The sequence below is a fragment of the Pteropus vampyrus genome, unplaced genomic scaffold, assembly GCF_000151845.1.
Source record: "Pteropus vampyrus isolate Shadow unplaced genomic scaffold, Pvam_2.0 Scaffold124, whole genome shotgun sequence".
Lineage (NCBI taxonomy): Eukaryota > Metazoa > Chordata > Mammalia > Chiroptera > Pteropodidae > Pteropus > Pteropus vampyrus.
The window spans coordinates 1,788,330-1,792,976 of record NW_011888905.1 but is presented as its reverse complement, the minus strand read 5'-3'; the positions used below and the strand labels follow the sequence as shown (position 1 = coordinate 1,792,976).

General features: G+C 44.2%; 1 protein-coding gene across 1 annotated transcript in view; it reads right to left on the bottom strand.

Moving 5' to 3' along the window:
- The window catches only part of ASH1L (ASH1 like histone lysine methyltransferase), a 106,031-nt gene that overhangs the window by 46,404 nt on the left and 54,980 nt on the right, over positions 1-4,647 (bottom strand). The window lies entirely within an intron of this gene.

Here is a 4,647-nt window from a genome sequence, read left to right as displayed (position 1 = left end):
GGGGCACGGGGGAGGGAGATGGGAGCACAGGGGAGGGATTGGGGCACGGGGGAGAGACGGAGGCACGGGGAGGGAGACGGAGGCACGGGGAGGGATGGGGGCACGGGGAGGCCGGGGAGCATGGGGAGAGAGACGGGGACACGGGGCAGCCAGGTCCGCAGGGCCCTGATGCGTGCTGAGCTGCGCACGTGTGGGTGAAACGCCACAGGGCTGGGCCAAGAGCCACCAGAGGCCTTCGCCGGGACAAGTCCACGCTCAGATCCACACGGCGGGGTGCAGAGACATCGCCAACCGCGGGGCATTCCACAGAGACCCCGGGAAGGTGACGGCGCCCATTTCTGTAGGGCTCGCCTACCCCAGGACTGACGGCCAGCTCTAACGAAGCTTCAGTCTTCAAAAAGACCTGAGTTGACCCGCAAGTAACCTAAGTGCCTACAAAAACTAAGGGAATACGGAAGAGAACAAAAACCAGACACACGATAACGAGACATTCACAATGTAAAAAAAAATCACGAAAAAAATTTAAAGAGTAATGGTCAAAATCTTTCCTCATTCGATAAAAAGGATAAACTCAAAGTTCCAAGAAGTTAAGTAAACCATAAACAATATAAATGCAAAACAAGTAGGGCACGTCATAATAAAACTGCTGGAAAACTATTTGATGAAGAAAATAAAATGGGCCAGAGGAAAAAAACACACACTCTACACAGGAGCACAAGGACGAATGCGGCTCCACGAGGGGAACAATGCGAGCCGGAGGGCAATGAAGTAAAATGTCTGTAAATGCTAAGAAGAGGGGAAAGGGCCTGTCGAAATAGAAATCTAAAGGAACCTAAACCATCTTTAGAAATTAAGGTGACTCCAGTTCCAGGCAAAAGATAGATACTTCTACTTATCCTCCAACTAAGTACAACTATAAATGCTGGGAACTATATATAAAATAAACAGAAGCAAACAGACTGGCTAAGGGCCTTGGGACCAAAGCAACGACACGGCGGGCAATTCCCCAGATCTTCTTTCTGCCTCATATTTAATGGTGAAGACAAGACCACCTCAGTGTCAAGGACAAAGCAATGCCGCTCTCGTCCCTTGTATTCAGCACCACGGTGAAGGCCCGGCCTGCGCAAAAACGCGAGAAAAAGATCTTACAGCGAGTGCGAGTCCTCCGATTTTTGCTCTTTTTCAAGATTATTCTGGCTACTTGGGATCCCTTGAAATTCCTTACGAATTTAGGATGCGTTTTTCTACTTCAAAAAAAAGGTCTCTGGGATGTTTACAGGGACCGCACCGAATCTGTCGTCTTTTGGGGCACTACTGACATCTATATCTTTCTCTTCATCATCTCTTCAAATTTCATAATTTTGTGGAAAGTAAGTGTTTAGTATGGCTGTTCACGACACCAGGATCACTGCAACACAAAGGCTGATCTGAAATGAAACCTTTTCTCTGTGAAGCGCACTCTTTAACGTGGCCCTTCCCCTTCCTAAAATGGGCGATCAAGGTGTCACGAACTGTCACTTTCGTACTACAGTGAAGGCAGAAACCATTCTCTCTGCAGGCATTTTAGAGCCTCAGTAATTAAAATGGAATAACGCTGACGCCAAAACAGGCTGATGGGTAGAGAATATAGAAATATAAAAAAAAACCCCTAACACCCAAAGATGTATAAGAATTTAATATATGATAAAGGTATTATTTCAAAAAGCCAAAAAAGGATAAATTAATAAGTAATGGTAAGTCACCATTTAAAGACTCAAAAACATTAAATCTTGTTTTAAATTCATTTATTTTTGCCTTTCCAAAAAATCAAACCAAAACAAAAAACATTTTACTAGAATCCACTGGGAGTATAAATGTAACTACATACAACATAAAAACGGCCATGCTTACAAATCGGCCACCTTGAAGAACGGCCGGCCATAAACACAGCACTCATAGCTTATACGGAAGTAAATTTCAACTAATTTCAAGTCCTACATGTAAAAAATTAATATGCAATCCATCAAAGGAGAAGAATTAAATAAATTATGATAAATTCTTAGCGTGGAATAAGGCAACTCTATATGTACTAAGGACAAACTCTCCAAGCAAGATGAAGGGGAAAAGCTACAAAAGTTACATGTGGCATGTCGCCAGCCACATGAGATGGCTCTGCCTGTGCCTGCATGCGGGAATGGGAAGGCGAGGTGCAACAGGGTCACTCTGAATGGGAAGGCGAGGTGTCACAGGGTCACTCTGAATGGGAAGGCGAGGTGTCACAGGGTCCTCACAGATTCACCCTTAAGCAGAATAGGATTTGAGAGGAAACGAGATCATGTGAACAGAGACTCAACTTTTCAATCAGTAAATTTCCAGTTTCACTGATTTATTTCCAAGCATGTATTATTCATGGCAAAAATTTAAATCCCATATAGTCTCTAGAAAAAAAGGGTAAGAATTTTGTATAGACGTATGCATAGAGAGATATGAAAAACTTCTCTCTATAGGATTCACCAAGCCAGATGATATCAAAAAAGGCTGATTAACTGTTCTGTTGATGTATGGCAAAAAAATATAAAGAAAACCGAATGTCGAACAACAAACACGAAGTTTTAATATTCTTCCTGCATACAATGAGCACTTAAAAATAGAAAAAAGTAGGTAAGGAACATAAACAAATATTAATCTTCAATATGCAAATAAGTGCAAATTGAAAAAAGGAGGAAGTAACATTTCGCAGATGTCACACTGATAAAAATTAAAAAAGAGATAACTTCCAGAGTAGATAAGGGTGGAGTAAATAGTATACATCGATTATTGTATAATGTTAGGAAAAGCATCAACAGGTGTGGCTTTCAGGAAGGCAATTTGACAATATATATCAATTTGACAAAGCATGTTAAAGGACTTCAAAAGTATCTAGCAGCTTTAATTTGTATTTCTCTGACTGTGAATAAGGGTTGCAATGTGAGTGAGACAGCATGCCGTATTTAGCACAGCTAAAGCCATTTGCAAATGGTGAGTACTGTATCGCTTCATTTAAAAATATCGAATAAACCTTCGGGGAAAGAATCTGATTGGATACATAACAAAAGAATTAAATGGCCCTGTCTTTTGATGATTTTTGGCTTTCTGCTTTCTGCCTTTTAGAAAAAAGTAAAAATATGGGAAGGAAACTGTGAAGAAAGTAAATCTAACAGGCAAGAAGGCTTAAAACGTATTTGATGACAAGACGAAAAGTTTCGAGCACAGTGAAGACAGGACAGACAGCGTGACAGTAAAAACGCCACTCGCTCGGCTCCGGTCTGCGTCAAACGCATCATGTCTCCGGGCCTCGATTTCCTCATCTGTAAGGTGAGGGCTTGAACTGGATTGTTACGGCCCCTCTGCTTCTTAATTATTTATGTATAATTCTGGACAGCTGTGAATAAGAACACTTTTAAACGGAAGAGAAAAGAAGAGGTCTCACACAGTGGAAGGTTTTAAGAGTAACTGAACGATTCCGCTGCAGAGACATGTCACATGTATACAAAAGCTAGTCCCTCTGCTCAGGTAACGTGTTAAACGAGGAATGAATTACCTTTCCGGGTTCTCGTGTTCTTCCTGCTCTGGGAAGGGCTTCTGCTTTTTCTTGGTCTGTTCCTCCAACAGCCAGCTTTTCCGCTTCAGCCCCTTCTTGTGTTCTGGATTCAGGCTGACACTCTGAACGACGGCTTCGATGACGTCCGTCACCGTGTCAGGGCCGAGGCGGAGCGCCGCCCCTTCCTCGCCCGCACTCAGCTCGGGGCCGCCGAACTGGGCTGCCTGAAGCGCCTGCATTGATACCACAGCCTGGAGCGGGCACTTCCGAGGCCGGCCTGGTCTGCGTTTCACGAAGTTGTTTCCTGTCCTGGCCTGTCTCTGAAGTTTTTTGGCCTTTAAGATTTTATTGACATGGTCCAGGTTTTTCTTCGTAGCCAAGATCTTGTCATAATTGCACATTTTCCGAGCCTGGCGCTGCATGGCTTCCACCACGCTTCTCTTGATGTGACGGGGGGAGCAGGTGCTTGGCAACTTTTCGGGAAGAAGTGTGATGCTACTGCCACTGGCGTCGCCAGGGGCCGCGGGCACCAGGAGGCCGTCCGGTTTCCCCAGGGTTCGCTCCTTGCCGTGGCTGTGGCCTGGACTCGGGGAAGGTGGCACGGAGGCAGATGCGATCACAGCATCGATGTTTTTCTCCAGGGCCTCGTGGTCCTCACGTCCCATCCGCTGCAGCAGGCTGTCCACAGACTCGTCCCCGGAAGCGACCAACCTCGGACTTCGAGCGGGAACTCCGTTCACTAAACAAGACAGAGCACACGTGGATGACAGCTGAAGACAGCTGGTTATGTACAGATAACTTTGTACATAGGAGAAAAGACGAGGAACACTGCTATATTTTTCATAGGAAGACCAGACATCATAATATCATATGCATCTGTCCTTCACGGCAAGTTGGCAGTTTACGTTCCTGAATAAGCTACATTACAGTCACCATAACAGATTCAAAATTAGCCTATATTTCTCTAATAATGTGGATTAAAAAACAACAATTCTCACTCTCTGAAATGAGGAACAGAAAGAGTGAGTTTATTTCTTTAAAAATGAAGGTCCAGTTAAAGGACTTGACAGTTAAATCAATCTTGGATC